Genomic DNA, 23,747 nt, shown 5'->3' on the forward strand with positions numbered 1-23,747 from the left:
TGAGGAGGATTTGACCCATGACTTTTATTACTGCTATTGAAATGTCTCTGATTTTAAGTTACTACTAGAGAGATGTTGTAGCCACGATGGTCAAGGAAACATGTCAGTGGTAAGGAATTTTTAGTGGGTCTAAGGAAGGGGACTTTGGGCCTGAAGCTGGTCTATAATCTCTCCTGATAAGGCAGCCGATCCATTAAAAAATATCACCCCCCAGTAAATCAATGCCTCTGTGCTTTTAAGGCCAGAAGGAATTATCATAGACTTATTTGGCCCCCTGCATAATGCATTTTGCCTACTGAACCTGGCATCTAGCATCATCCTGTGATTGTAGTATAGCATGCTTCTTAGAAAGAATCCCATTTTAATGACTATGGTATAGAGAATTTGCCACTTCCCTTCATAATGGAGGGGGTATCTGAGGCACAGAGAATAAAAGTGACTAGCTTACACCAACATACGAAGTGTGAGGCTGAACTAAAAATTAAATGCAGACCTCTTGAGTTCAGTCTAATGCTCTGTAGTTTGTCAACATTTCCAACAACTGCTACTTAAACTATCCTAGTGCAGTTAAAAGAATACCTTCCCCTGCCCATGCAATGGAAGCTATTATGCTGGTATAATAATGATTTTTAGTATTATAAATTACAGCAGCGAGTGTTGTCTAGTAATAAAGCACTAGCGTAGCATTCAGAAGATCTTGATGATATTTCTGGATCTCATGTTTGTGCAGTGGGTGACCTTGGGCAGGTTTCTTCTGCTGTCTGACCTCAGTTTTCCTATTCTGTAGAAAGGGTTTAAGCATACTGTTATTGTAGAGTGCTTGAGATCTACAGATGAAAAGTGCTATATTAAGGCTTCGTCTAGACGTCTTCAAGAAAAAACATCCGTATTAGTTTAAAACACATTTATACTAATATAATGATAGCTACACTAGTACTCTTACCTAGCAATCACTGTCAGATAATATTTATTAATATATCTCTATATAAATATAGCTATCACTAGCAAAAGAACTCAGGCCTACAACAGAGATAGTTAAACCTGCAAAAGTTTTAACTTTTAACAACTCCCAGCATACATATATGAAAATATTGTCAGTAAAATGCTTCTACTAAGCTAGTGTACAGATCATTTTATGACTGAAAACATATTATTATATTATTTGGATTTTATTATGTGTTACATAATATAATCATATTACATTATGTAATATAATGATTTACAACTAGCAATTTGTTACTGTTTTTATCATTATTATCGATGTTGCTTTATGGGAACACAATTTGCTAATGCTAATTTAGACAAAGTATTTTATCATCATCTTTTAGTTTTGGTTGCCCAGCTGGAGACACCTATGAGCAGGCCTGTTTTTCAGAGATTAGGTGTTCAGCACTGAAAATTAGATTCTTACACAGCTCAAATGGATCCCAAGAAACGTTAAGAGTCCAAAATCACAAATCGATTGAGTAAAGTACTATCACTGGAAAATGCTGATTCAGCTAAATGGAAGCTTTTGGCAGACATGAATTAGTTTTGACTAAATGTTCATGGGGAAGATTTCTTAACTCCAGGATTGAAATTTTGGCAAGAGAGATTTCAGAATTTGTTTGTTTTTTTTTTTTTATTCTGCATTGGGAGGAACACAGGGCTTTTTTTTTTTTTTTTTTTGGAGAGGGGTGAGGAGGCAGGGGGTGAATAGTTCAACACAGAAATATCCTCATGTCTTGAAAAGCTTCAATAGTTAGGATACCCACTTGGGACACAGAGCTTTCTGCTCAATTCCCTTATCCATCTCTGGTAGCATAAAGGAAACAAGTCTGACTGCCAGGGGAATGTCCACTAGACTGGTGGCTATTCCACGAAGGGGCAGTTGTTTGCATTTTTATAGTAAAGGTCTCATTTTCTTCCCAAGATATAATAATAATATCAATAACAACAATGATAACAACAACAACAATAATAATAATAGACACCTGATTTCTTTAGGGGTGTAAGGTAAACAGAAAATCTTTCTCAAGCAGTCCTGTCAATTAGGAGCGACCACAATTTTTAAACACAACAACAACAACAATAATAATAATGCTAATACAACAGCAACAATAACAATAACAATAACAATAATGTTAATAGAACAACAACAACAACAATAATGTTAATACAACAACAACAACAACAATAATAGTAATACATTTTAAATACAGCAACAACAACAATAAAAGTAATAGACACCTAATTTTTGCAGATCTGTAACGTTAAAAAAAAATCTTCTTTCTCGAGCAGTCCTGCCGATTAGGAGCTACCAAAAATTTAAAACATAACAACAATAATAATAATAATAATAACAGACACCTAATTTTGTTAAGGGTGTAAAGTTAAAAAAAAAATCTTTCTCAAGCAGTCCTGCCAGTTAGACACTACCAAAAATGTACAACAAAGGGCTTTATCCAGCCTCATTTTTTTCCTCTTTCAGCCCAGTGTACTGGAGTTACACCAGTATAACAGAAAACCACTCATCCCCTCAGTCCCTGTCTTGAAACACGAGCAAACTATTGCTTCCACAAGGAGCACTAGTCAGTGATGGGTAGCCCTGAGTAGCCACCTAAAATGAACAGGAAATCATTAAAGCTTTGGATGCATGCTGACAGATGATTTAGGCTCTACAATAGTGGGATATGCCCTTGCAGTGCCTCCTCACCCACAGACATGTCTATCTGAATCCACATTCCTCTCTCCAAGGTGCAAGCACCATCCTTCAGTGTCTTAGAGGCCTCCGTAAAAGGAATCCAAAAGGCATCTTTGAATTTTAAACACTGACAGCATGAGCTGTGCTTATTTTTTTTTTTTTAATCTGAGAAGCAAAGGGGTTGCCCCACCAGACAACCCACTTTAAGGGCAACACAGAAAAGAAAAAAAATGCTCAATTTGAAAGGCTGGGGGGAGGGGGGGGGGGGGGGGGGGGGGGCTATATGCTTTCAGGCCTCCCCAGTTTCTTTGCCTCTGTTATGCAGCCTTGAGGTTCCGCACTAGTTGTCTACCAGATGTTCAATATTGCATCCCTACTGGAAAGTTGTGACAAAGCCCCGGAGAGTTGAATGACAACAATCTGTCAGCTAGTCATCACTGTATTTTTCTTCTCTATATTCCATTATTCTGCACCTTATGTCACTGTTTTTTGTCTGTAAACTGCTCGTTGTTTATTTCTGCTCGTTTCTTCCATCAGTATTTTTAATTTTAATGACATTCCACTGCTGAGAGTGCTCTTCAGAGTGTTGACATGACGTTGCCCAAAAGACAGCCAGACAGAGAGGTGAAAGGGAGAGAGTGAGAGAAGGCAAGGACGTATCAATTACTCAGAAGGATCCAGAGGTTCAAGATGTGATGACACCGACAGTAGGAAGCATGATAAATGCCCTGATTTACATCCAACTGCCATCCGATAGTTTCAGGAAATTATGATAAAGTGATTATTTACAAGGAAAACCTTTACAACTTAATTAAATAAGACTGGGTGTCTAATTCAAGAGGAAAGCACGAGGAAAGCAAACAGGACTTTTATATCTTTGAATACGGGAAAATGGCGTGTCAATTCATCTTTCAAAATCCCTGTGCTCCTGCCCATCTGCATAAGGGTCACAGACTTGCAGTTGCAGCCTCATAGTCCTTGAACTCATCAGAGAAGCATCCATCCCGCAGCAAAGTATCGGGGAATGGGAGGCTGGGAGCTGTAGGCAAGGGCGCTGCTAGTCCAGGAGGTGGCACTCTCCTCTCACTGGGTGCACCTATACGTGCCATTAAGGCGACACGATAAACTCCAGCACAGTTTGTACCCAAGTCAGCTGCTCCCAGGCACAGAATCTGCACATGCACCCAGGACTGCAGCACTTTGACCGCCCCAGGTTGGCAAGGGGTCTAGGAGGTCAGCAATAGGCTCTGGGTAGCGGTGTTGAGTGGTGGAGGAGCTGGCTGGGTCACAAGGGCGCTAAAGTTCAGGGCTAGATGTCAGGCAGCCCCCTCACTTCAGCATCCTTGTGCCCTAGGCAGCCCCTGTCACCATCTACACGTGCATTGCAGCATATGTAACTACTCCACCATAAGGCAGTACTGTCCCTGACTGTTAATTCATTTACTGCACCCTAATAACAGCACACGCGTAGATGGTGACACACATGTAGAGTGGTGACATGTGCCTTAATGGCACACGTGTAGCTGGTAACACTTTACTGCAGAGCTAATAAATCAACTCCGCAGTAAAGGGTACGTGTAGATGTGTCCAGTGAGTACTAAAGTGATATCCTGGCAAGTTGTCAGGGGATGCTATTCTACAATCAGGGAATATCATTCAAAAGTGATGTGAAAGGCAGAGCCCTTTTGCAAGAGCCAGGATGTTTTATCCCTTCTGAGTACACAGGATTTAAGCACAGATCTCCCAGGTTTCTGATCCTCTCCCTGACACTGGTTCAAATGGCCTCAAGCACGATGCTTAGCCTTCCTGCCCTGGTTTACCAATCTATAACCTTTCATAGTGATACTTTCTTTCCGTCTTTTAGCTACCCATTCTTCTCTGCTGTTTTTTTGAGAGCTTGAGTGGGAAAGACAATTTCTTTCATTGAAGAGTAGTGGAAAGACTCAACTTATTATTATTTAGTTTCTGGTCCTTTCAACACAGGAACTTCATAAAGCTCCAAGTGCTTTGGTTTGTGGTTCGCCATTGTGGTTCCCCTACTGTCTCCCCCCGCAGTAGGCTGACAAAGTTAAGATGCGCAGATGTAACCGAGCTGGAGTATCACTATCACAGATCGGGAGCAACCAGGAGGGTGAGTTCATTTGGAGGCTATCAGTTTTGGAGCTCATCAGATCACAGGCCTGTTACCCACCCAGATTCACAAAGAAAAAAACCTCTCTCTTGCTTTCAGGGGTCATGGAGGGTGTAAACAGATACAGCTAAAATGAGGAGATACTGTTTCATTTGTGCTGCACTTCTAGGACACCATATGAGTGCCTACAAGTTGTATTTCAAAATATGTTATAAATAATAAAATAAGGAGTAAATTCTAAATGCTCTGTGAAATGACATGGCTATTGAGATCAGGGTGCTAGCTCTACAATAAAATACATACCAGTCCCTGGAGTTTATGACTTTTTATTTTAAAGCTGCAGTAAAAAGTTTTGACCAGTTGGTCTTCTGAAGGTCTGGTTTTCAAAACCCTGGCATCTTCCTAACTCCAGTCAATAGGTGTTCTGGCTACACAGTTCCAGTACAAATCAGGAGCTGGATGCTCACAGTTGTCTGTGAACAGTTCTGGGAGTGCAGCCTATTGGTTGGAGCTTGTAATATTTGCAGAAGCAATTGTGAGGTTGGATTCCTGCGACTGTGCAGTATTGCTTCCTCCAAATCAAGTGTTGCACAGGAGAGGGGAGCCAAGAAGTGAATGACTGACCAAATGCCTCTCTTGGTAGCCTGGGATTATGGCCCAAGACAGTGGGGTTTCAAGAAACAGGGGTCCCTTGAGGCAAGACTAAATAATCCTTACAGGCATAGTATAAGGGTAAAGAGTTAATAGCTAGGGGCAGAAATGACACATAAACTGGTGTAAGCGATCAGAAACTGGTTCAAATCTGTAACACAACAGAAGTTCAGTGCACATAAACCACTTTCAAAATGGCAGAAACCAGTTTAAAATAAACCTGAATAGATGTAGTATCAGACTTCACTGATTTAGATTAATTGGTTTATTGAACTTCTGTCCCAGATCCCCTCCAAATTCAAGTAAACTCACAGTCCCCCAGCATCCCAGGATGCTTTGCACCTCCCCTGCAGCTCCTCCCTCCCTGGGTGGGTAGGCTAGATTTGGCCCAAGCTGTCTGTCTGCTCCAGCAGAGCAGGAAGCCATGCTCTAGCACACCCCCAGTTTCTGATCTGGGCCACTGCAGGCATGTGGCTGCATTTCTGGAAACAAAAGTGGATGTCTATTCGCGTGCTTATCGATCCAGTCTATGCAGTTTTGACTAACTGGTGAAGATTGAATCGATTCAGCCTCAGGCTTGTTGACTGTCTGTACTTAGCCAGTGTGGCCTTAGGACTGAACAGACCCAGTTCCCAGGGCTGTACCTTGTCCCTTAAGCAGTGTGATGGCTAAGAGGGACCTAAAACCCTGCTCACTATGGAGCCTTTGCCATATACAAGGCACCCTACTTTGCCTCTTCTGGAGTGGAGCACCTCAGCATCCCACAGCAGCACTACCCTCGGGAGTAGTCACACGTTCACTTGCAAATCACTGGAATACTGAGGCCCGCTAAATTGTGATGTTAGATAATCCTGGCCTGAAAGGGAGCAACTTTGCAATGCCACCATAGCACTTACCAAGTACTCAACTGGTTGAACATGGGTTTAGTAGAAGGCAGTTAACTGTGCTTAGTAGATGGTAAGTTGAACGAGCGACACCATCCCTCCAGTTTAGTTTGAGGAATGGATAGGGATGGTGTATCCGGCAGAAATGACTGGTGCACTATAAAGCTGGCGCAGGATGCAAATAGGGTCTGGCTGGAACACAGAAGCTGACATTCCTGGACTGACAAAAAATAGCTCAGGGATCTTTAATGACCACCAGGAGCTCCTGATTCATTTCCATGCCTCCCCCGGCAGACAGCTGCAGCTCCAGAAGAAAGGAAAGTAAAATTGTAGACATGATGCACTGTGATCTATGATCATTATAAATAAGAACACCAGAAATCCTTGAAAAAGAAACCAATCCCCCCCCGGGACACATTATGCCTGCTCCTTTTGTTTACCTCCTCTTGATTTTCCTATTAGTCTCACCTATGATTGCATATCACCGGCCTTTCCAACCTGCAGCTGACCTCTTGAGTTAGAGAGTGGATAAAGCAAATGGCTGAAAAGTTGTTAACTAAATATGTAGATTTTTTTTTTCTTGATATGGAATGGATTTTTTTTTTTTTTTTTTATCTCCGAAAGCACTCAGCTGTGAAAGCCTTTGAGAAATGGAAGGAAACAAGGCGTCTGGCTCTTGCACTGCACAGCCTATCTGGTCTTCTGCTACTCAGCTCTGGGGATAGCTTTTAACCACGAAAATGAGGTTGCATTAATTTCATTCTGGGATCAACCGGGGGAAGGACACAGCACATTAGTGGCCAGGACTGGGTTCTCTTTTATATTCATCCGCATGCATTAACCTTCATCTTATTTGTTGAGTTAGGCTCCTTTTTGTATATCATGAATAATTTCATTAAGCATTAAGAATTTACCCATAGTGTATCTTTGTTTTTTTTTTTTTCTTTTTTAAAATATTTACAATTTGTAATGCATAATAAATATGTAATAGGTAGGGTATGATTTCTTGGGGTTTACTATTATCTAAGTCTGTCAGGTCCTATAACCTTTCCTGGCTTATACAATATTCAGCTCTTTAATGCAGTGTTGGTGCCGTTATCACAGGTTGATGGGGAAACGACAGCCATCTTGGTGCTCTCCACTCGCTAATCACGTCTATTTTGATTTGATTAGCATATAAATGCTCCTGGATTTATGCAATATCAGGGGAAGCACGTTACAAATACTTGTCAGTGTCCCTTTTTTTGGTTGGGGGGGGGATTACAATTGGAAAATCTTGGCAGGAGTGGGAGGGTAGGATATTATCTGGTTGCAAGAGATGCCAGCTTTCTGGCCTTAAAGGTAGATTTCTTTTGCAGGTGGTTTCAGACAGCAGTTGGCAACCTTTAAAACGAGAGTTGCTTTATGTTAAAGCAATTGGAAGCAGTAGCTTGGGGTTGCTTTTGTTTTTAAATAGAATTTAAGAGCTGGTCAAAAGTGTCAAAATGAGGGCTTGGATCCATGTCTTGATGATACCTGCCTCTTATTATAACGGTAAAGAATATTTCCAACCCACAGGCCTTGACCCTATTACTAGACTCTGTGGCATGTTCACCTGAAACTTCAGGACAACCGCAAAGTACATCCTGCTCCAAAAAGAGCCCTTTACCTTGAAAATGAACGGGGAGTCTAGAATTATAGGATGCAAGACCAAAAGTTGAGGATATCTGACTTTTTCCAGTAGAGGGCAGTAGTCTATTTGAATCAGAAAATGATATATTTCAGTATCAGAAAAAATCATTAAGGGCCTAATTCAGCAAAACATTGCATAAATATCATATTTTGTCATATACTACACATCTTTAAAAAAGACACACCTCCTGTGTTTGGAAGGCAGAATGTAGATTTTTTTTCCCCCCAGAGTCATGGTGAACTGCGTGACATTAGTAAGTCCTGGAAACACAGTGTCCAGTACATGTGGCATCCCAGGACATGGTCACCTTCACAAAGTTCAATGGTTCTTCAGCCAAAACTGCTGCCTCACCAGTGTCTTTATTGGTTGATACTGGACTCCACCCCAGCCCCATGGAGAAACAGCAGCCATCTTTGTGGCTCTTTGCTCTATTCTCCCCTGACTCTGCTCCAGCAAAGAAGAAATGCACACCTAAATTTTGGAGGGCTGATTTTGAAGGGAACTGTGCATGTAGTATGTGAGTAAATACGGTAATCTGACAGCAACAGGACCACTCACATACTTAAGCTAGGTCCATGCTTAAATACCTTGCTGAATCCGCCAAAAAATTGTATTTGCCACATTCACAACATTACCTATCCAGGGATTACAGCACCTTCAGAACTATTATGTGAATTATATTTCATATTGGCATTTAATGCCTATGTCAAATAAATGGTTGTAAAAGATATTTTTTCATTAAAACTCACATTGCTGCCTTTTCCTTAAGTCAGGAGGTGAACAGAGCTAGTTGAAAATCAATGTTTCCTTCCCATGAAAATTCTGATATTTTGCTATTTGTTTACATCCTGAAGTCAGCCAAAAAGTCAAAATACAAGGGGTCCGTCCCCCCCACCCCCAAAGGATAAGTTAAAACAAAAGGAGAAAGTTAAAATATTTTGATAGCTTCTGTCAATATATATATATATATATATATATATATATATATATATATATAAAAAGATTTTACATGTCCATATTGAAACATTTCATATCAGTGTGCTCAACAAAAACAAAATATTTAATTTGGCGGACATTCAATAGCCAACTGCATCAGCCGATGGTGCCTTAAGGGAGCTGTAGTTTGAGTTCCTCATACCCTCACAACTCCATAAGACATCTATCCCATGCTGCCTGGCAGTCATATGTTCCCCCAAAACACATTATGCAATGCAATGGGAGGCTATGAAAATATTGTCTGAGAGGTAGGCCAGCCCATATTTGACAAGTGAGGTATTTTTAAAGTAAAAAAATAATGCCTTAAACACACACATACACATGCATGCACACGTACATGCACGGACACAAACACACACACACACGGAAATCCCAGCAAGCACAACAAAACCAACTTTTCAGGTTTCTTTCTACATCATAAAAGCTCAAAGAATTAAATAATTTCTCATAGTCTCTCAAAGGGGAAAAAAAAAAATGTTATTTTCCAAATCTGAGGATACCTGAAAGCTTATGCCATGCTTGGAAGTAGAAAACACTGCTTTTCAGGTTTCTGAACACAACAGGGATGCTTCTCTGCCCATTTTGGATACCCCCTGCTTCTTTTATCTGTGCAGAACAAAGCTGCAACACCAGGCAAAAAAGCAACCAGCCAGGTAGCTGCGTCACCCGCTTGGCTGTGCTCCAAGTTCCATAATGAAGACTTAGGTGCCCACATACCTTTGCGAGTCTGGGCCCTAATATTATCAAGGCTTTATTACCATTACTTGCCATCCCTCACAAACTTGCTCCACCAGAACTGGTAGCAACGGGGTCATTTATATTTGCATAGTACTGGCATTTGGCCCTAGATAACTAAAAAATAAATGACAGACTATGCACACCTTATACAACCAGATGTGATTAATATATTAATTTCAAACTATATATACAATTAATTTCCTCTTTTTTTGTCCACTTGAGAATTATCCATGAGGAGGGTTTGACCTTTATGGATTTGTTTCTCTGCACTTGTTCCTTTATTACTTTGTGTGAATAATTCTGGAGAATTCTTACAAGCGACTTGCTATGAATGTTTCTTAATTGTGATTCACTGTTTATGCCACCTGATTGGTCACCTAAGGGCCTTGTTACACATTGCATTTTGAGCTGCTTAAATGTTCATGGGTGTTAATGCTAGCTTGAGTTTGAGGGTCCAGACAGAAGTAACGATTTTCACCCAATCTGGCTACAGGAAGTGGTCTATAGTTGTGACCAAACACAAGATCACAGCTGCAGACAGCTAAAAAATGGATAGGGTGAAAATCTGATAGGGTGAAAATCTGAACCCTCATTGCATGAGGGGTCAGGTGAAGACACTTCAAAGCAGAGCAGTTTGTGTAACTTCTGTCTGCACTGCCTGCCAGCCTATCACTTTTTTTTTTTCAGAATGGGAGGAGGAAAAAGGAGCAGAGAGAGTTTATATGGGGATGGGGAGGGTTAGCCCCTGCTGGAGGGTGAGGTGGGTAAATTGGAGCCCTCCCACCTCAGGAGGGCTCCAATACACCCGCCCCACCCTCCAGTGCTGGCTACGGAGTCCCTAGAATGAGCTCCTTCTGCTCCCTTTCCCCCCTCCCATTCTGAAAATAGCATGGAGGTTGGTAGGGAGAAGGGGCTGTTGCTGGGGCAAATTGGCTATAGGATCCCAGCCTGCAACTAGATTCCCTTCACCCCTGGAACCAACAGTGAACTTCTGTTGGTTCCAGGGGATTGCTGTAGCTCAGAACACTTCCTGCAAAGCGCTCTCAGTTACAGTGGGGAGTTGCACTTCTGTCTGTGCCTTGAAGCAGTCACACCTTGAGGCTAAAAACCTTCAAACTGTCCAGCACCATGACTGAAAGAGTCCTGGGGGTAATAATACACCATGGTATGAATATGAGCCATCAGGGAGATGTCGTAGCCGGCAGGGCAAACAATACTCTGGCATGCATCAGCCTATGCATCTCAAGCAAAACCAAGGAAGTGATTCTCCTGCTTCTTCTCAGCATTGGTGGTACCACAGCTGGAGTACTGCATCCAGTTCTGGGTACTGCACTTGGACAAGGTCACGGAAAAGCTTGAGACAGTCCAGAGAAGAGCTACCAGTATGATCAAAGTCTTATACAGCAAGCCATATGAGGAAAGGCTGAGGGACTTGGGTCTCTTCATCTTAAAAAAGAGAAGGATGAGAAGGGACTTGGTAGCAGATTACCACTGTATCAGGGGAATGCATCAAGGGCTCAGCAAACAACTGGTCACCAGGGAACCCAAGGGGAAAACCAGGAGTAATGACCACAAACTCCTGGAAAACCATTTTAGGCTTAACACTAGAAAAAAACTTCTTCACAGTCAGGGTGTCCAGACTATGGAATAAGCTCCCTCCAGAGGTGGTGTGATCACCTCCCCCAGAAATCTTCAAGAAGAGACTGGATGGTCACCTCACTGGGGTCACCTGACCCTAGTTGTCTTTCTTGCAAGGGGAGGGCTGGACCCAATGATCTTGTGAGGTCCCTTCCAGTCCCTTCCAATCTCTGAATCTTTGAATCTACAGGGCTGTGAGCTAGGACAGGCTCCAGGTGTGGATGTGTGAGAGATGGGCTGGGATGAGGGAGAAGAACATAAAGCTGGGAGGTGGAGAGTTAATGGGATGGGGGTGGGTAATGAAATGGGAGTTGGAAAAGAAATGGGGGTGGGGGCAGGATAGTAAAATGAAGCAAGTTGGCTACTGAAGGTTAAAGTAAAATACTAAAGATAATTTAAAAGAAATAAAGAAGTAAATTAAAGCTGGTCTCATGTTATAATACATAGGATTTAGGATTTGGGGTTGGAGTGTGGGGGGTGGCTAGTTGTGCTTCCTGGGGTGGCTGGGAGATGGGAGTGGAGAGGAAAGACACTTTTTGGGGAGCCTCTGAGCTAGGAAGGAAGCCCTCATTCATGGGGACCTGATCTGGCCCCCTACCCACCTTCAACCTCACTACTGTATTTGTCCATGCCCTGTCACCTAGTTAGCTCCCATATGCTCTGCAGGCTATTTGCATGGGGTTACATCTCTAGGGATGGGATGGTCACACCTCTGGGGGTGGGATGGGGAATTGGCTTGGTGCCAGAACTGCCCCCCCCCCTCACTGGCCCCCCCAGCAGTAGCGTTCAGAGGGTGGAAAGTTTCTCCAGGTAGGACAGGAGGGTGAGGGAGGGGACACTGCATCCTGGGATGCTGGAGGACTGCAAATTGGGCAGCTCAAATGGGAGTGACCACACATTAATGAAACACAAACTGGCTACAATGGATCAGAGCTCAACCTTCCCCTGGAGTGGTATAACTTGAAGCTGCCTAAAATGTGCTTGAAACTAGTTTCAGGTGCTAATGCGCAGACAATCCAGGGCTTAAGAGCTGCCTAAAATGAATGTGTAGCAAGGCCCTAAATCCCATTGTTTATTCGTGTTGCCTGATTGGCTGATTTAAGGTCTATAAGTAGGAAACCTGAGCAAATTGGAGCTCTGTATCTATAGAGGGGGGAGCGGGCAACAAATATTGAAAACCATGCAGTTTTAGGAATTTTCAAACATTAAACATGCTTCTTCATTTCTTGCACAAAAAAAGTCACTATGTTTGTCTACATATGTAGACTTATGTTTTAAAAGCATCTTGGGTTAGCTTCTGATTGACAGACAGAGCTAGAGAGCTCCTTAGCAGGCTTCATACTCCATTCTGTCAAGTTACAGTCTGAACAAGCATTTGCACATCTATTGGTGGGGAGAGGGGTTGTGCCAACCCAGACATTAATTGCACTGCTTAGAGCACCCACCATTTCTTATTATGTTTATGCATCCTGGATTGCACTATGGGGCCCTGATTGCTAGTGGTTTCTTGATGGTACCCTAAAAGAGACAGCAACAATAAAAATAAAGAACAGCTTGGTTCACAAGCAAAAGCTCTCAGTGGTGCACAAAGTTATGTGAATAAAAGAAAATCCCAAAGCTTGGAGAGCAGAACTAAGTCAAACAAATGCTCTTTGAAAGCTAACACAAAGGGAAAGGCAAGGGGAGTCAGACTGAGCAGCGTTTGGATTTAACCAAACACTAAAATAATAAAATCCATCTTTATTCAACTCTAATGAGGACTCAGAGCCACTGGAGGCTGGCCAACTCAAACCACATATTACCAGGCCAGGATAAGAAGTATCAGCTATAGTCAACTCTCTGTAGGCCCAGTTTGAACCAGTGTCCTATAGGGAAAAGGCTATACAACTGATTGACAATCCCCTGAGCTACCAACTCCTCCCTCAAGAGGGTTTTTGACAACAGGGGTTTAACTGAAACATATGAATTAGATTGGGAATTGAAAGTATTCAAATATAAATTAATTTATACCCATGGGTTATTCATGCCAACTAGCAATAAATATGCTGGAAGTAAAAAAAAAAAAAAAAAAGAGGGGCTAATTTGAATGAATATGAACTGGCAAAAAGCAATCAAGGGCAAGAAAGAGGCATATGCAAAGTTTAAAACATCAGATAGAAGAAGGAGACTGGAAAGATTAGAGAGAAATGAAAGGGAAGAAGATTGAAGCCTTGTAAAAGTATGGGGCCACCTTTCTGTGGCTGGATGGTATTGCCTCTATTTTCTCTGTACTTAGAAATGGCCTTTTAAATTTAGCTACGTATCAGGATAGGAAGGCAATCTGAATGCTTCTTAGATGCATTTGTCCAAGTCACAAAAAAGCCACTAATGGCAAATGATGCCCACATAATGAAGAGCCATGTGGGCACAGCCACTATTAAAGGATAGTGGGAGATGTCCTTCCACGGGAAGAGCAGTGGGAGAGGATAAGCTGTGAAGAGCTGATGCAGAGATGTAGCAGTTGACCACACTGGCCTTACTGTAACGTGGAACAAAACTCTACGTGTGGGTGCCCTGTCCCCTGCCACATTTCATATTAGCTCTTCACCTATTACATTTAGACATGCGACATGCATCTCTCTCTCCGACAACCACCCTTTGTCCCTATGTTGCTAGAGATTCATTGGCAGTCACTCTTTTAATGGAGCTTCTGGAAAACATGTCCCATCCATTATGACTGTCTCGAAATCAAGTGATTAGCGAGTCACTTTTCTGTGTTCTTGCATACTCATACAGAGGAGAAGCATAGGCAATGTGTCGGTGGGGCAAAAGGAGGGCACATGCCCACCCCCCCCGTCAGATTTCTGCACTGATGGTGGGGCATGGGGATGGAGCCTGGCTCAGCAGTAGTGGGGGTGGCAGCGGCAGCACAATTTCTGCACCAATGGTAGGGCATGGCTCTGCAGCCCAGCCAGGCCCAAAGCCCGGCAGAAGCGAGGGCAGTGATGGTTTGGAGTTGTGTCACTCCACTGAGGTGGCAACACAGAGTTGTACCCCCTCCTACACCCCCACGGTAAGCACTTGTGTCGCCTACGCAAAAAAACACGACCAGGGGTTTACATCTCAGTTTTGCAGCCTGGGAATGGCCCCCTGCCTACGAGCTCTGACAAGAACATTGCTTACAATTGCAAGCACAGGGTCTAAGGATCTCAGATAACCTGCTTTCATTGTCTTTTAAATGTCACAAATGAAAATATTTCCATTCATATTAGTCCTCCTTTGGAAAAAAAAAAAAAGCACAACGACTACATTTTGGGCCTAAACTACTTGTCTGTGTCTGATTAATTAACCTAGAGGCTTTCCCAATACTCCCCAAAGATTTTGTCCCTGGCTTTGATTAATTTAATTAAAGATCGCCAGACTCGACTCACCCAAGGGGCACCGTGTCTAACGTGTGGAATAAAACTTTTGTGAGGAACTAACGGGGAAGGCTGACGGACACGAGCAGGGGTAATTTGTCTACTATTTGGAAATGCCTTTGAATAATCTGCTGTAGAATCCAAGTGTCCTGAACCTGATCAGATGGAACCAAAGGTGTAATTATACCCAGCGATGGAAGGTGGAAAATAGAGTTAGTGAGAAATGTCCAGATAAAATGGAGGGAAGGGCATGGCTAATTGCCCAACCTCCGCAAATTCTTCCAGGACTCTGTCCTCTCTTGCTTTCACAGCTAGAAACCTGTACAGATATTCACAGGCTTTTCCTATGTTGCTATGGTCCAATCCATAGTCAAGCAGCCCCTATAGACAGCACAATCCAGGGGGTAGCCACTGGACTATGAGGCAGGGGACCAGAGGCCTCTTCTGGATCTGCTGTTACTTTGCTGCATGGCCTCACTAGTCATTTCCCCTCTCTGTGCCTCAGTTTCTCCTTTCACTATTTGCTCAGTGGTTCTCAACCTTTTTAGCCTCAAGGCATGTCTTGTTAGACTCAAGGCATCCCTCTAAACATGTCAACTCTTAGTTTTCAGTTTTTGACTATAGAAAAAAAAATAGAGCAATTCTTCCATTTAAAAAAAAAAAAAAAAAAACAACTCAGAAAAACCACAACAGGTCACAATGGGATTCCTATTTGAAATCTCTGGGTTTATCTTGTGACTCATGCATGCACACCTAACAGTGCTAATACTCTGAGGCACCCTTGGCAGGATCTCCAGGCACCCCAAGGTGCTGCAGCACCCTAGTTGAGATTCACAATTCTCCCTTCGTGTGGCTGTGCCTGTGGTCTCTCTGCCCAGTGAGGCTGCCGTGGCCCTTGCAGATGCTAGGATCTATCGCAATAACAAGAGAGAGTGATGGTTTTGCTACTCAGCAGCTCCCCAGCCGTACTGCCCCTGGCCCCTGTAGGCACTAATTTCATGCAAAACCCAGCAGAGAGGGCAATGTGGCTGCTGCAAAGCATGAGACAATGGGGATCTCTGGGAGAGCTCTGCTCACCCCAGCTGAGTGACAGCAAGCAGGACAATGCAGAGGGCCCGACCCAACAAGAGGGCCCACTGACAGCTCCACAGGGGACAAGGACAGCAGCCAGCCAGCCCAAAGCTCCCGCAGATCCAGGCTCCCCCCTCCTCCTCCCCACATCCCTCTTTGCAGCAGCCAGGCCTGGCTTGTGACTCTCAGCAACTCCTCGTTGGATCGGCTCCCAGCAGCTGTGACACTGCACATCAGTTTTGACGTGCTTTGATTGGCAAGCTCTCTCGGGGAGCTTGCAGGACGCCTGATGCACGCTCCACTAGGTTTGGCTCAAGCCACTGCCATTAGTCCCTCACTTTCATCCTTTTTTTTTTTTCTTCCCGTTAAGAGAAGGCAAGGCTGACATAATGGAAGCAAATTGTTCAAAGTCCATTTGAGCACAGTACATTAATTTTAGGACGGTTAGCCACACCACTCCATATCTGGCTTCTGCAGAGGGCTGAGCCATTCAGCACCGGAGATGAGCTACATTTTTATTCAGCTTCTCTGCTGCATCCCACAGGGAGGCTCAGAGGGGCTGAGATTCGTGCTGTGCTCCCACCCCCTGCTGAACGTCCTGCCTGGTTCAGCTGGCCAGCCTCACAGCCTACCTGCACCTGTGCTCTCGCCTTTTTGGAGGCCGGCGTGAGTTTAGCCAGCCAAAGCCTGGCATGGAGGAGTTCACGATTTTGTTAGTTTTAATCAACAGAGCCTTAACAGCCACACTTTGCTGCTTGGGCTTCATTCATGCAGCAACCGCTTTGCAGGGCAACAGCTTATTTAATTTATTATGATGTACCTACATTACGGCACTGCTTGCAGACCCACTGATCTAACAGTGCTTTTGTGTTGTCCTGCGGGACTGCTTAATGGGAAACAATGGTGCAAAGAAGTATCCTGAGACAGGTCTTCCCCGGTGTAATGTCACTGTCCTTTGCAGATTTAACTAAGGGAAAAACTTAACCATATAAATCCATACCCTAGCTTTCTGATCCTGGGCTGTGCAATACAGTGTGCTAAGCATCATTACAACCAAGTGGGAGGTGTAAGCACTGCACCTCATAGCTTCAAGCCCCAAGTAGTTTGTGTTTTTCTCTCCTTTTTTCCCCCTTTTTTTTAATTTCATGCCTCAGGCCAAATTAGTCAAATCACTTCCAAATTCCATCCACTGAGCAGAGCTCAATCATTCAGGGCCAGGTGGTATTACTGCTGGCAAGTAGTAGAAACCCCAGACTCTTCAACCTGGGATTTCAGATACTCCCAGACCCATGGCAGGCATCTTATGTGCAAGCCTGGAGGCCTTGGGGTTCACATGCCCCTGAGTCTCATTTGCCCTGATCCAAAAGGGCAATGAAGCAAGCTAGGGAGAAATCCCCCAACTCCATAAAGAAAAGTGTGTAGCCAAAATCCTCCCATTGCGAGGCTATAGTAGGCTCTCAGACGGATGCCTGCTAGCAGTGCAGTGGACAAGTCTCCACCCTCAACTACACACAGCCATTCAAAGTCAGGGAGAAGGGGATCTCCCTTTCCAGGTACAGCAAAACCACCTGCACCCATACTGCCTTCCCCCGTGATGATGATCGTGGCACCTCCGTGCAGGGTGAGTTTGATTGAGGAGACCAGGCTGAGTGTTTCATCAGGTTGTTTGGGTTCCACTTCTGTTTGGATCGAGGGGTGCTGGAATCAGCTTTAGAGAAGCAAATGTAATGCCAACAAGGATGCAAAGCCACTGGGGAACTGAGTAGGTAGGCCCTGAACCCTGCAAAGAGACAGGTAGGAGCACCAAGTCCCACTGAAGGCCTGAATGTGGAATGACCCCCGTTTGCTTCAGGCCCTGGAGCACAAAAGATTCACGAGGGCTGCATGTCTCTCAAGAGCCGCTGCAGCCCCACGGGAGAAAGTAAGCAGCCCAAGGCATGGCAGTGCAGCTGCAGAACTCAAGCCAATGCTATCTCCTCTTTACAGATTTCCATATCAGCAACAGGAATAAAGAAATAAAATCCGGAAGCCCCGTCTCCTCCTCCCTATTCCCCTCCTCCTGTCCAGCCCACCCCTCTTTCCTCTGGCAGCAGAAACAGAGGACAAATCTGTCATTAAATATTTGTAAATGATCAGTTATCTGATGGCAGCTGTTTTCTAACTGGATTGCAATGCAGAGCACAGCTGCTCAGATGTGCTACACCAATTCAGCTGCAAGTCCTCCTTTCCATTCAATCCTTCCCCCTCTCTACAAGGGAGAAAAAAAAAATCTCATGTGTCGAAAGCAGTATGTACTGCTCATTATGTAGTAATCATTTCCTCCCAACCAGTCCTTACCTTAGGTAATGATTAGTTTTGCTTTGGGAGTGTTAACTAACAAACTGGTCATTACCACCTACTGGTAACAAGTACTTTGGAAAGGGAGGGCTATTGACACAGTGCCACTGCTTGTTGTGCATTGCAAAGAAACTGGAGAACTGTCATAAAAGTTCTTATAATGAAATTTAAGCAATCAGCCCCTTAATTTCTCCTATTAGTTTTAGCTAGACTAGAAAAGGTCAGTGCCCTAGCAAGCAATGATTCGCAAATAACAGGTGCAGCCAGTTTCTATTATACTGCCATGGGACACTGCTCTGTCACTTTTATTTACTGAATCAATCCACCAACGTCCAGCAGGAGAACAACAGTTAAATGGCCATTAATTGTAGGCTGATGTGCAGATGAAACAAATCTCCAAAGGGACTGTAAACCTTTGTTCTTTTGCCTCCTCCAGCTCGCACGATGGGATTAGCAGTAAATCATTCAATGCTTCATCTTCTTATTAAAAATATACCATCCTGATCATCCCAGGTGGCTGGCATCCGATGCAGAGACTGTTTTGGTTTTGGTTTTTTTTCCCCACTCAACTGTTTAAGAAGACTTCTCCAGGAATACAAGGAAATCAGGCATGAGCACTGCAGCCATGCAAATGGCTTGTTTGATTTTTTCTCGGGGTTTGGAGGGGAGGAAGATCCTCCTGGAAAGCAAGTTTTGATCGCTCTTTTACAAAGTGAGTGTATTTAATTAGTTTTGTTTAGACAAAGAGGTCTGTCATCCCATCCTCGGTTCATGAATGCAGTTCTTCGAAATAGGTGTTGCAAAATAATTAGAAGCTGACACCATGTCAATAGGAAAACATTTTGCAAACTCCAATGAACTGAGCCCTACCTCTCTCACCCCTGCCCCAAGCCAAGCTAGGTTTTGTAATGTGTAATACACTTCACCTGTCTCGGACAAAGAACGGGCCGGATTCAGGGATAACCAAATCAAGGGAAAGATGCCCACAGACTTCCACAGGCTTTGGATCAAGTCCTGAATTAAGACTGTACAGCATTGCACTGAAAAAGCAGCAGCCTCCAGACACATAAATTGCAGAACAGGCAGCAGGAAGGTCCCAGCTGAGCTCCACTGCCGGAGGGACTGCAAGGAAAGAAGCAGTTTGCGGTACTGGGGCCCAAACCACAAAGACATTATTTAATTATCCAGTTAGTTAAATCTGCAAAACAAGAAGATGTGCCTATCTGAATGTCACAGACACTACAGGCAATGACAGTATATCAAAGCAGACACAGCAAGCCCATAACATGCAAGACTACTAAATAACCAGGCAGGAAAAACAATAACTGAATTCCCCACTTCCCTTACATATTCAGTAGCCTTCCCTAAAGGGCCCGATCCAAAGCTCATTGAAATCAAAGGAGAAGGCTTTGTGTGCTAGCCTCAGGCTTGTCATATAATAAGGAACTACCACCTCCCTATTGAAATGGCCACATATTGCTTTGGGAGCTCATGTTCAGAGGTGTGCCCTCTGTGGCCCCTAAATCCTTTTTCAGAGTGGCTGCTTTCAGCGATGTATCCCGTCTTCTGTAGCTCTATCCTACATGCCTTATTCCTAGATGTATATACATTTGCATTTGGCTATGTAAAAAATATTTTGCTTGAATGGGCCCAGCTTACCAAGTGATTCCAGTTGCTCTGTGGGTATGTTGACATGGCATGGTTCAGGGCCGTGCAGAAATACCTGATCAAGCTCTGAACGAGCTGCCTCAGGTACCAGAAGCGGCATACCACGGCCTTTCTGCTAATTAGCCCTGCTGAGAACAGTACTGGAGTGGCCAAATTTCCTAACTCTTGTAGCAACATCTTGCCGTGGCCAAGAGCCACTAGGCGAAAAGCATTCAGGATGCACATGCCTAGAGTCAATTATCTGTGTACGTGCCCCAGCTCAGAAAATAATTTGTCGGTAAATGGCTTTCTCTAGAAGCTGCATTTAAACTGCCCGTGAGCTGCATGTGCCTTGCAAGCCACGGTTTGGCTATCCCTCATATAGTAGCTCATATACTGCTTTCAGTCCCCAAGCTGGCATGTTCAAGACTGTATTAGGTACCACATGAGGGCACTAGAAAGAAAAAATATATTGGTAATTGTGAGGTACTCAGATAACAGGATGGCTTAGGAAGCATAGGAGTATAAGATAAAATGGGGAAAAAAAACTCTCTTTGGCATTGGTGGGCTTTAGGTGAGATCATTATTGAGAAAAGTATGCTATCAAGCCCATAGAGGACCTTGTGAGAAATCCTTAAGCCAAACATGCTCCCCTTTGGAAGCATGAAAACCAAGTTAGTTTGGCCAATCTTGTCCCTAAGGGATGAGAAGTGGCCTTAATACTATCCCTATAGCATCATTTTAGATACATCATTTTGGATATCAGGAAGCATTTAGAGAGCCTCACCATGTAGGAGTCCGAGATTCTGGTCCCTGCCCTATAGGCAATTCTGTTTTTCATATGACTGTTATAAAATGCATAATAAATCCAGGGAATATGGACCACAATTGAGAACTCTGCTTTCACAGCAAAGTACCCTAAGTGCTCAAATACAGATTCAAGCTCCCTATATTTATGGCCCCAAGCATTCTTGGATGCACCACGGTCCATTTTCAGTAGGAAAGATGGAGTGTGCCCCTCCATACCTAAAGTATTCCAGATCTGGTGGTCTGTGCTGTATCTCAAGAGGTAGGAAATGTGGGTTTCAATCTCATCAGACTGAGCAGGATGGATAGTCCCGGTCTCTCCCTTCCTGGGAGAATATTCCAACCACTAGATTATTATTTAAAGACAAAGGGACATCAGGAACAGAAGTGTGACCAGCATCTTTGCCCAGGTCTGACAGGTGCCTACCCTCAGGAAAGGAATCAACTCTCAGTCCTGAGTGAATGGGAGCGTTGAGTGCCAAGAGTCAGGCATCTGAGCTCAGGAGAGGGGCTCTGGACAGACTCATCCTTGTGCTTAATGCTTCCTACTGTCCTCTTTTAAGTGGCTTCCCATTCAGAGCGCCCGCTGTGAATTGTCCATTGGAGATGTCTGACTTTCCTCATTGACTCTTTAAGGATCCTAAGTGCCTACTTCCATTCTTCAGGTATCCAGGTTGTAGCCATATTGGTGTAGAGGAAAAAGCAATCAGGGCTCATAGTAGAGACAATATCTTTTATTAGACCCAACAAGATTTTTGAAAAAAAAAATATATATATTTAATTGCAAACTTTCATTTCTACCCAGAAGAACTTTTCCAATCTTTTCTCCAATGCATGATGAAGGGTGTTTGTGCCCGGAGGCTTGCAATTAAAGATTTGTTGGGTTGGGATTTTTTGCAAAAATCTTGGTCTAATAAAAGATATCATCTCTACTGCAAGTCCTGATTGCTACTTCCATTCCTTGGCGTTCCTCCCTTGAGGCCAGGCATCAATACTGAGGCATGTTTAAGTTGGAAGTCCCTAAACTGCCAATCTGGATTTGTCCTCACATTCCTTTTGCCTCGGTTTCCTAGTCCAAAAGTGAGGCTACTCAGTGAGGTACTTTGCCCTCTCTGACATGGCAGTTGCAAGGTAAAATATTTTAGCAAAGTGTGTACCTAAGATAGATTTTGTTACAGGCATCACACGACAGAAACACATTCTCTAAGAAAAAAAATAAAAAAATAAAACAACTTCAAACCAAATGCAGTGCTTTCCATTTAGTTTCCAAGGATTTGATTAACATTTTAAAAGCAAGCAATTAATGCGAATAATTATTAATTACTGTTTTTATTTCCTTGCTAATGTACACAGTGCCTTGGTCGTGCGTGCCTCTTTGTTGACACACGAGGAAGCCAAGCCAGCGGTCTGTGGAACGTCCTATCTGAATTAGACAGATAACGTGACAAATAATTACATTCGAGCAACAACTTTTTCTCCTGGGCATCTCTCTGCATTTTTTTCAAAATTGGCACCACTAAGAAGTGAGGCGTGGATGCTCTTCAAAGGTTCGCTTAAAATAGCGAAGACAGGTTTGGGAGGAGCCTTTGATGTTGGAAAATCTTATGTCATTGTCACATGCAGAACGTGAAGCATCCATCAACTTCATGCGAGGAACAACAGTCTCCTCTTTTAAAATCCAGTCCTAAGGGGTTGCAGCATATATTCCAGAAAAGTAATGATGGGCAGGGGGGGAGCTTTATCATTGATAGAAGATACCCTTGTTTTTACTGAAACCATACATGACCAGCTACAGAAGCATTAAAAAAAAATACCATTGCTGAGGCACTTTGGCAGAAGCAAAAAGGACTTCTTTGGTTTTTAAAAGGGGGTTGTATGAAAAAGTGAGCACTGAGTACAGCAGGGGTGGCCATACTTTGCCCACATACTTTGAGGGCCGTATTGGTAAGCTGCCAACCGCCGAAGGGCTGCTTTGAATTTGCATTAAACGGAGCAGATGGCTTCAGCTGCCCTTAACTTTAATGTAGAAATGTGGCCTACAGAGCAAATCTTTACAAAACTTTTCTAATTAAATCTGAAACAACATGCCTCATCTATTCCCCAGCAGAACAGCCTTTCTGGTGACATTTCTGCAATTCGGCTTCCAGCCCCAGCCAGGAGAAACAATGGAAGAAGAGCACCGGCGTGAAAATGAGGAACACGCGGACACAGATGCAGACAACCCACAAAGCAGTTTTGCTGTTGTGCTGGGGGAAAATGTCAGGGGACCAGCATTTTTCACCACCATTCTGTTGCCATGTAATATTTTTTTTGTAGCAAAAGATCTCCATTTGCTCAGGTTGAAATTCATGCTGTTTTGCAGATCAGGACAGGTACTGATGCTGCTGTGGGTTTGTAGACAACACAAGGAAGGCCTGAGTTTTAATCCTGACTCTTTTATTGATGTGCAGCTCGTGATAAGTTAGTTAAGGCTAACCTTTTTTTTTTTTTTTTTTTTTTCCCCCCAGCTTGGATGCTTTATAAAGCAGGTAAATCCATATTACCCACCAAAGCCAGTGGGAGTCGAGGGAGCTCAGGAGTTCTGGAGATGAGGCTGCTTTTATTTTCCATTTGAAAAGGTTGGTTTTACCTCGCTACTTCATTCTCCAAGTGGCCCAGTGGGAATGAGACTGACATAAATCACGTGGCTCTCAAGAAGGCTGAAGGTTTAAAATTGTCTAACTGCTAAGTTATCATGAATAGCAAAATGCCATGAGAAGAAGAATTCATTTCTTGCTTGAGAACATACTAATGGTTGCAGATCCTTGTGTGTTGAGATTACTCTTAAAAATAAAGTTGTAAAAACACTTACAGCACATAGGAAATTTGAGAATTCTTGGGCCAAAATCAAGTTTTGCAAAACTTCACTGATACCAGGACTGAATAAGGGTCTACCCCTCTGCCAATCCCCTCCAGTTCCCCCAGATTTAAACTGAAAGACAAGTTTGCACTTTCTTGCAAGTTTTTCTCTTCTTTCTGTTTTTCAAATGAGGGCATGATTTTGCTAGTCAATAAGGTAATTGAGTGAAGAAAGCAAGGGGGAAAGTTGTGAATA

Source organism: Alligator mississippiensis, chromosome 3, assembly GCF_030867095.1.
Source record: "Alligator mississippiensis isolate rAllMis1 chromosome 3, rAllMis1, whole genome shotgun sequence".
Lineage (NCBI taxonomy): Eukaryota > Metazoa > Chordata > Crocodylia > Alligatoridae > Alligator > Alligator mississippiensis.